The following is a 10,523-nucleotide window of genomic DNA, read 5'->3' as shown; positions in this document are numbered from 1 at the left end:
CACCTGGATCCTCCCATTCTTCAGAGTTCTCTTGAAACTAAAACCTTTCTCTTGTCTGAAATGAGATGGTATAATTAAAAGTGACAACAATGGGAAGGGACAAAGAGGATGAGGTGGGTAGAGCATCCCATCCTGCCACACTGGTTTTATCTTATTAGACTGAGTCTCTGTTCTCTGCATCGCATTGGACAGTTTGCAGGCTTATATTGAGAGGTTTTTTCTAAAAAAACCTCTGCATTTATCCCACTGAATTATGTTTCAATAAAGGATATTTGAAAAGGGATATTTAAAATACAGAATCATATTATTCCCTTCCTAGTGTTCTGTAGTTCTTTAATTGTTCAGAGAAGGAAGTGTCGTGAAGGACTGTAATGATGACAGAAGGTCTTGTGGAGTAGATGGGGTTTGAACTCAAGCTGGAAGGGTGGGCAGAGCTTAGCTTAGAGAAGTAAGGCAATGTAAATAGGACTTTGTAAACAACTGTGACAAGCAAAGATAGCCCAAAGGAATCAGGAGACTATATGAATTAGTGTCCCAACCAGGCTGGTGGGTTAGAGAGCTAGATTGGTACTCTGTTTCCCCCAGAGGGAAAACCTTGATGGTTTTTGAGCAAATGAAAATGGTGTTTTGGGGAGATTAACATTATGGTTTGTGGAGCAGGTTTGGTGTAAAGAGACATCCAGCAAAGGCAGTTCACAAGGAGCCCCTATAGTAATCCAGGCTTGAGGCAACCAGGGCCCCAGCTAAAGTGATGGAGTAGGAACTGAGAGGGAAGCAGAGACATGAGGGCTTTTACAAGATAGTTTGCCACTGACTTAGAGAAATCTAATCAGCAGCATTTTATTTATGCACTTATTCTTGAACCAGTTAATTTGCCCTTCAGATGTATCTTTCCTGAATATGTAAACTCTCTCATTAAGATACAAGCCATATGCCTGCTTTGAAGCTAAGCCAGACCCCACCTAACGCTGGCCTTTACCTCTTTTTTCTCATTGGTAATCAGCTCACTGAAGCAGATGTTACTTCCTGACTCCAGAGATGCCAACAGCCTCAGAAGGAAGTGGATTATAGAATTGGGGTCTGCACTCAGCATGATCCAAATATGGAAATCAAACTGAGGCCTTCTTAGTCTCCATGCTTGGCAGGGAGAATGAAAAAGGGCTTAATGTTGGGCCTCAGAAAACACAGTGGTTACCAGAGCCTTAGTGGGCCCGTTTTCTTGCCTACAGAAGGTCTTGCCAGTAATAACAATTAACGCTAATGGCATACTTTCAATTTACCTTCATGGATTAATTCGACAAATATTTATTGGCTATGTACCAGGCATTCAACAAGGCTTTAGGGATAAAAGAAACAAAGGGCACAGTTCTTGCCTTTGATGAAGTTTCCAGCTGAGTAGGAGAGACAGACCTATAAACAAGTAAATACCATTACAGTAGGGTGTTCTGCTCCCTGCTTGTCTTCCATGCACCAAAAATTGTAATGATCTGACACAGTAGAGAAGTTTGGAATTAAAGTCTTCCCACTGCATACATTTTGGTTATCACTTGGAAGGTCAAGAAGGCACATATAAACACCTTATACTAAACCTTTTATTTGAATAAAAGCAAAAAAGAAAACTCAAATCAGTAATTCCTCCATAAGACGTGGGAGTTTTCCCCATAATTATTTTGCCTTTTTCCCTGGGCCTTTATTTAACCAGTTGTGGTTACACTGTCTGGCCCTCTTTTATAGAAGCCTTGAACTTCATAATGTGAAAGCTCCTATTCTCAGTCCCTAGAGTGAGTCAGACTGCTGTGGAGAACTAGAAGAAAGATAGCCAAAACTCTTAGTGAAACCCTTCTGTGGAAATTGCAGAAATAGTCTAGTGAGGTTTTGGTCTAGGAGGTTTAGGAAAAATGAAAAAAGTTTGTTAGTGAACATTTAATCTTCACTGTGAATTATAATTACTTGTTTACAGACAGAATCCTGTCCCCCAATAGGTATTGTTTCCCAGTTATAACAATAGAAGTCATCTTAGGAAAAGGTCAGTCTAGGATCACTAAGAACAGATTTTGTTGTTAGTTACTTAATTTCTGTTTTTCTGTAATAAACTGTTGGTCTTTCCTAAAAATTAAAACCATATATGATTAAGGGTCTTTTTGTTTTACAGTATTTTTTTTCTTTTTTTTTTAGTTTAAATGAGATGGTTTCTAATGTTGGAGGATATGCAAGGTTGAGGTTGGAGAAAGCTAACAAAAGAGATGTTGAGTAGAAATAAATACTGTAATTATATTGACTTTAAGGATTATTTCAAACCTTAGGAAGAGAAGAAGGTATTAAGAACTCCCCCTTCCTTTTTTTTTTTTTTTTTTTTTTTTGTTAAACAGAAACTGAATATATACCATGTCTCTAAATAGTTTCTATAGAATGTATACTGCCTCCTTCCCCCTCTCATATCCTCATTAGGCTTAGCTTAATAATAATATGAGGGGCCAAAAAAGCTTTTAAAGCTGATTTCCTTTGGTTTGTAATTCCTTGCCAGAACTGGAGGACTGACTGGCTGTGCCTTCTGCAGTCTTCTTGCTATTCGTAGAAGTGTAAAAATGAAACTAAGTGCACATGTACACACACAGACACAAAACAGAATGAGAGAGAGAACACGTAAGAGTGAACCCAGTATGAGGGCACTATAGAAAAATATGTTTATAGTAACTTAATTTTACTAGAACTGATAGTGGTAGCAGGGATAATAAAGCCCATTAGTAAGTTGCTTTCTTGTCCTCAGTGGGTGGTACCTGCTGATCTACAGCACTTCCCAGAGAAGTCCTGTACTGCATTTGGGTGTAGTGGACACAAGACCTGAATGGAGCTCCTGTTGGTCTGTGCATGGAGGCTGGAAATGTTGAGATGCTATCACAGGACTTTTGTGTTCTGTGCTTTTCAAGTGAACATAAAATATTTGACAGCTATATTTCACTCCACTGGAATCACTCACATCCACACCTGTCTCAAAAGTCACTTAGAGGGGTACACAGCAATGCAAATAGTGAATTATCTAGTTTAGCTATGTAGCCAGGTGCCAGAAGTGGTCTTCTGTAAATTCAGGCAATAACATACATGAGTAAAGCAAAATTCCAAAGTTTTTCCTCTTGCTGATATATGAATTTTTCTCTTGTTAATCAAAAGATCCTAGACAGGGGGTATAGCTCAGTGGTAGAGCATTTGACTGCAAAAAATCCTAGACGGTTGTATGAATTTCAAAGGTACTTGAAAACATCAGTACAACACATGTTGAGGCAAAGTTGCCCAATGTTTGAATTATTCTCTAGTAGTGATGTTTCCATGTAGTTTAACATTTTAAAGCATAAGTTATCAGCCTTCCAGCAAGTCTAACATGGTTCTGCCTACTGGAGCTGTTCCTTTATTCAAAATAAAACACAAAGAGCATGATTTCCTGTCCATTAGAAGGAAAGTGGTTGTTTGACATTCCTGGTAACTACCCAAAGCAGCTAAAGAAAAGGCCAAAGTCATTCATTCAGAAAATACTTTTTGAGTACCTATAACATTTTAGGCATTACTAGTTGCTGGTGAAACAAATACAACTCTCGCCACCATAAAGCTTGAACTCTAGACCTCTACAAATCTGGGATGCTCACCCAGTAGAAGGACTAGATTCTAATTATATGCATAATTAGGATTTGGAATGAAATAATGTCTGCACTAAAAGGGTGACCAAGGAAGTAAAGAGTTTGGGAATTATGTGAAATGAAGAAAGAGCAGATGAAAGATACTGGAATGTTTAGGAACATTCTCCTTGGCTCTAGACCAACGGGTAGTAGATTTCTGTTGAACAGAGAAGGGGTGTTACATTTAGAAACACCTCAGAATAAAATTAGCTGCTTCAGAAGGTGGTAGGAGTCCTACCTGCATGTGGCCAGGTAGCCACCATATTAAACACCACTGATCAGTGGTCTTTTGGAGGCATTTTTGCATCAGAAAAAGGTTTGCACCAGATAACTTTTAATGAGTCTTCTGAATTCATCATTTCAAAAACCTAAGGTCCTGTGACTATAGAAGCAATCAGGTCCATTTAGCAATTCATCCTTTAGCCTGCATGTATTAAGTCCAGTCAAACAGAAAACTGGGAGAAACTCTCTGTCCCTTTGTTCTAGATGGAACAACACAATATAGAAATAGAAACTGCTCTGTCCTCTTGCCAAGACTCATTCTTAAAGATCATGTCTCTAGAGAAATGTTCACTGACCAATGGTTTTGTGGCAGGGACCTTCAAAATCTTGTAGTAATTTGTCATCAACAGAGTCCACATGACAAAAGTATCACTGAGTTTATTTTCCATGATGCACAAATCATAAATGGTAGGTTTTTAATCACCTTCTGAAGAGTGAAATGATGGGAACCATTTGACTATGCCTGATCACATGCTAAGCCTTGGACGTGGTTTCATTCAGTCCAGTTCTTCTAATATTCATTTAATCCTGTACTGAGCCAGCTCCAGTCTTCTGAGTTGCCTGGCTATAATGTTCTGACCAGAAAAATCCTAAACTTCTTTCCCTATATTTGAAATTCTCCTTCTTTTTTCTTTCTTCCAACTCAAGCTTTGAGGTTCCATAACTGTTTATATCATGAGACATTTCGTTTCAGAAACAGCATAACTAATGTCTTCATGAGGAACTGCCCTACAAATGCTCAACACTTTTCAAATCTCTACTTTTTTTTTTTTTTTTTTTTTTTTTTTTTTTTTTTTTTTTTGAGTAGAAAGAACAATTAAAGAGATTTAGGGGGATGGATCTGGCATATAGTACCTTGAACAACCTTTCAGGGTATTTTCTTTGGAGGATGTGGTTACAGCTGTTCAAACTTAAAATTATTTACATTGAATAATCTTGATTTTAAAAAGTCATATGACTACATATAAACTAAAAAATGGGAAGGAGTCAAACTTGGTGTTTTTCATGGACATATATTGCTCTTTGGCTATGGGTTCTGAAGGGTGCTTTTTGGGGCCTAGGGTTGGTGGGAAAAGATAAATGAAGACTGAGAATTTTGCCTAGTGAGTCATATTGGGTTGCAGCTGAATCTAAAAACAGCAGGTAGTCATCAGAAAAGTTTATATGAAATCTAATGAATCAGAAAGAGAAAGCAAGAGGAAATGGTTTCTTTTCATACAGGGCCAGATTCTCATCTGATGTAAGTCTTGGAGAATTAGCCAACATATGGAAATTATCCCCATGTGGTTATATGGGATAGCAGTATAAGGAATCATTAAAGGAACAGGGATATTTGGCTTTGTGAAGAGAAGATCTGGGTGGGACAGATAGCTCTTTCCAAATACTTGGAAGGTCAGCATGTGGAGGAGGGAGTATTATGTATTGTTCCAAGGGCAAAACAGTCAGTGGGTAGACATTGGAAAGACAGGCTGTGGTTTAATATTCTCTTGTCACCCTTGAGGGCAGCAGAGCATGGCAGTTTCCTCAAAGCAAGATAGGCTTATGTGAGGGGACAGCAAGGTGTTTCTGGAGCCATTCCCTAGGAACTGATTTGGGAACTGATGAGATAGACCCAGCTCTGGGACTGACAGCAAAGTTTAGCTTACCAGGCATGGCTTGACTCCAAATGCAGTTCAGGCAAATAGGCAGCCAGGAAGAATGGGAGACATCTGGACTTTGGAGTCGAAGGCCTCAGTTGAAATCCTGGCCATGTCATTTATTGTCTGTGTAATCTTAGGAGAGTTGCTTGGCTTCTCTGAGTTGCTGCTTCCTGATCTGTATAAAGAAAAAAATATCACCTATACTAATGGACAAGTATCATTTATGTCCACTCAGATTTCCCTCTCCCTGCTCTATTTAAAGCACCTTGATTTCTCCCAAGTCAAGTAGAGTTCTGGTGTTAATCAAGGTAGCCTGACATACCCCTTGGGCAGTCAAGTTTTGCCTCCCTGGAATTTTAATCTTGAGTGGGGTAACCCAAGGGTGGAAAATGTTTACAGCTGATTGTTTCTGCAGATGGTATTATGAAGGGACTGTCCATCAGTTCCTGCTGCCCATATTTCCAGAGCCACCAGGTTTCTGCCCTTTTTGGGGCATGATTGTTCATCTTCTTGAATTCTGAGAGCTACCCTATGTTCTTCCAATAGATTGTATAAGTTAGCTGAATCAGTTTCTGTGGTAATCCGAGAACACAGTAATCAATGAACACATTTCAGTCTTATTCTTACTTGACCCTGTGTCATGTGACATTCTCTTCTTCCTAGCTTTTTTGTGCCACCCTTCCATCCTGATTTTTCTTCTACTTCTCCTGTTGTACCTATATGTTCTTCCAGTAGATTATGTTTTTGTTTAAGTTATTTCAATCAGTTTCTCTGGTTTATAGAAACAAAGAATTGTACCTGTACACCTACCTTAATAAGGGTTGCTGGAAGGATTAATTAAGAAAATACATATGAACCCCCTGATACTGTCCTAGAGTCTGACACATAATAGGTGTTGAATAAATGGTAGGTAGCTAGTGTGACTCAACAGATACTGTGGGCCCAACAACTATCGAAAAGCCACATCCTGAAGTTAAGGTACACAGAATCAGAGGGTATACCCTCTGCCTTTCATCAGCTGTCAGGCTGACTCCTACTCATCTTTAAAGATTCAGTTTAAGGATCAGGTATATTTCAAAGCCTTCCATCCTACCCTCTATCACTGTAGCCCCTCATCCTCCCTATATGCCTCAGCACCCTCTGTTCCAGCAAGTCTGCACACTGGGTTTTCATAGCCGATTCTTCACCTCATCTCCACTGTGAGGTCAAGGCAGAGACCAGAGCTTGTTAATTCTGTATCCCCAGTGCCTAGCCCAATGCCTGGCAGAGAGAGGAGGGAGGAAAATACACCAAAGGCAGAAGACCCTATACTGTATTTCTGAGTTTATTTGTTGTGCATGTGTATGTTGGAGGTGATTTGTTCTTATGGCTGGATATCCAGTTTATGCAAATGTGTCAAAATGGGGTAGGTAGGAAAACTTTTAACAACATATTAGGTTTCCTGGCTTTGCTACCAGGGAATACGGGTGAGACCCAGAAAGTGATCTAACTGGAGGGCTGATGAGAAGATATTGGGGGATCAGATTAACTGAATATTATAGACCAATACTTTAATTTGCTGCTCTAGCCCTAGATGATTCTCAACGTGTTTCCCCAGGATCAAAGATTATAGGATAATTCATATAAACTGCACTTAAATATGCCTAGTGTAGTCTTATACAAACTGTCCTAAATCAAAATATTTATTGCACAAGCCCAAAGACAACAGAACATACTACCCAATTATTTTTCCTTCATTAGTTAAAGAATGGAATTGGTGACATGTTAAGTGCTTTAATCTCCATAGGCTATAATTCTATGACTAACTTCGAAGCAAAACAAGAAACTACCCCCCACCCCCCACTAGCCTAGCCTTATTCAGCCCTCGTTTGTTTCCTCTGGCTGTCGTTATGGGCGTCTCCAGTGATGAAGAACATTGATGGTCTCTGACCTTGTTGTGCACTTTAACCAGAAACATTTAGGTGACTTGTATTTACTCATTCTAATTAAATTAAACTTAGATCTTACACTAGAAGAAAATGTGGTGCTCCTTATTCTTTGAATTATGAGCTCCTAGGGTAGAGGCTGTAATGTCATAAGAAGTTGGGCATCAGTGTTGTTATCCTCAGACATCATGCCAACCCTCACTCTTGCCCATGCCTCAGAGAGGGATCAGGTGTGAAGCATGCAGGACAATGGTAGGAAGAAAGGGCTCCTTGCCTGGGCACACACTCAGAGTGCCTGCCTTCCCCAGAAATAACTGGGCCTGGGCTCATCAAGTGCAAAGGAGAAGAGACGTGGAATTCTCACATTTCTTCCATAAACAGGTTTGTTCCAGAGTTCTAGGAGTTACAGGATTTTATCTCTGTCCCACAAGGCATGACACCTTCAGCAGCCAAGCAGCTCTTTGCTAGAAGGAAGCAATACTGTTTAGCTAGGAGGAGAGGAGACTTGGGGATGATTTATGAGATGGGGAAGACACATAAGACTCATTAAGCTTTTTCTCACTGATTACATGAGAGAGAAAATCAGGGTGGACACATTTCAACTTAATGTATTAGAGACCTTTCTATAAGACAGCTGTTCAGATAGGGGAAGGTCTCAGGAGGGATTGTGGCCCCTGTCCTCGAGGGCTTCACCAGAGACTGGGAGCCCATCTCAGAGAGAAGTTAAGGAGAGACTACAGAAACCTGGTAGGTGACTAGACTCAACAGCTGTAGGGATTCCTTTCTTCCTCAATCTGAGAGAACAACTTTAAAAGAATTTGAAAACATATCAAAAAAGGCAAAGGATTAATTCTCTTTTGCTTAAGACAGGTTTTGTGGGGGTCTTCGTGAGTATGCTAGGGATGGTCATTAACCAAACAAAGTCCCCTAAACAAAAAGTATACATATTGCCAGAGTAAACTGGCAAAAGCTTGGAGATAAACTCCCAGAATCACAGAAAATTAGACCTCTCTACTGGATAACATCTAGAATTATTTTTATTAGTCATTCACAATTGCCTGCTATACACAGAATACTGTTTTAAGTATTGGGAGATTTATAAAATGTTTATGGCCCAAGGAAAGTGAAATATATGGAGGAAAACATTTTTACTAACCAAAAACTCAAGATCAGCATGGAGAAAATTTTGAAAATATTCAAATATGAAAGAAGAAAGAGCAATTGTAGAGGATTCCAGCTGTAATTTAGAAGGCTGGGATCCCTCCAATCCATGCCATACCCGTGTTTTAGTGTTCCATAGTGTGGGCCTGTAATGTGACCACCCACATGGCCTTTTCATCGTCTGTCAGCCAGCCCTGTCAGGGTTTGAGGTGGGGTGGAAGAGGGAGGAACTCTGTTCCTGGTGGAGGCTTTTCCTTTCACTTAACAATATTCTAGTTGGTGAAAACAGTTCATACAAACTCCTGGCCTACCTTCCCTGATCTCTTTTTCTTATTTCTCTTGTTTTGTTGATACATTGTCTCTACTTCCCCTCCCACTGGCAGAGAAGCAATGGGAGTGAATGAGGGAAGACAGAAGAAGAGAAAACAATCTCTATCTCCCCACTTTAGGCTGTACCACTAATTCTTATTGTCCAGGTGATGTTACACTTCACAGTGTCAAATGGATCCAGGGGAAGTACCCACATGATGCTGCTTCCTGGCCCAATGGGCTTCTACCTGATTGTGTTAAACATATGCATACACACAGACACATACATATACACATATTTTGCACTCAGGTTTGGGAGAAATAATAACTTCATTCTTATTTGAACCACATATCAAGGGACATAGTTCCAATTTGAAAATTATTGGTTAACTTGTAGACTTTTTAGTTCAGACATAGAAAAATACCAAGTCTACATGGCTTATGTGCCAGAGAAGGGCATGAGAAGGAAGGTGTAAGCCAAGAGGAACTCTTGACAAACAAGTTCAATGGAACTTTGTATTTTCAAAGCAGTTTAGAATCATGAAGTAGCTCACCCAGCTATCCCTAGAAAATAGGTCAGTACAATATTTTCACAGGTGAGGAAATAGAGATACAGTGTTTGATTGGGTTACCCAACACGTACAACTTGGGTAGGAACACAAACTTCTGAAATTCCATCTAGACTTGTTGACTAGGCGACCTTCTTCCCAGAAAGAAAAAATTTAGCATTTAGCAATTTTTATTTTATATTTTTATATGTTAACTAGGCTAGAATACCACTGGTGTATACCAGGAAATCTTAAAGCGATAGCACAGCAAGGAGGAGTTTGAAGCTTCCGAATATTCCCCAATCTATTTTACAGGTCAGCTGCTCTGTTCTGGGGATATAATAGTAGCAGGAGATTTAGGAGGCCTGGATTCTAGGAGTAAGCTGCATGACTTTGCAAAAGCCATTTTAAATCTCCAAACCTTGCTCTTTCACCCTCAAAATAAAGACAATATTCTTGAAAGTTTTTCTTTTGAAAAACATAGAAAACACAAAATAGTTAAACCACCCATAATTTAACTGTACTTTTTCAAGTATGTACAAAAAGAAGTGATAGTGTCTCTTCTCTGTAATTGAATGTGCGATGCAACATCTAATGGGTTCTCTCAAAGGGGGAAATCTATTTTTATCTAACAAGTCACCTCTATTTATTTAGCTGATAACTTATATTCTAAGATAAGCTTTTTAAATCCTGTACCTTACTCTTGTAAATGAATTGAAAGTTGAAAACTATGAAGTATGTGAAAGAAGATGGTATCGTATATGTGTCTGTATTATGTTTGTTTTATTTGTATATGTGTTTGTATTGTTTGTTTTATTTGGTTTTAAATTGTTTCTATACTAGAAGTGGAGTAAAAATTTGGAATTTTTACTAAGAAAATGGAAGCTGAAATTTCTATCTCTGATATACTATCTACAAATTTAAAATAAAATGGATTAATGAAGTTCTTTCTTATGTATTAGGGCCAGCAAGTCTGCTTATCAGGGGAAT

The sequence above is a fragment of the Meles meles genome, chromosome 10, assembly GCF_922984935.1.
Source record: "Meles meles chromosome 10, mMelMel3.1 paternal haplotype, whole genome shotgun sequence".
In the NCBI taxonomy this organism is placed as follows: domain Eukaryota; kingdom Metazoa; phylum Chordata; class Mammalia; order Carnivora; family Mustelidae; genus Meles; species Meles meles.
Note: the sequence above shows the minus strand (reverse complement) of the source record.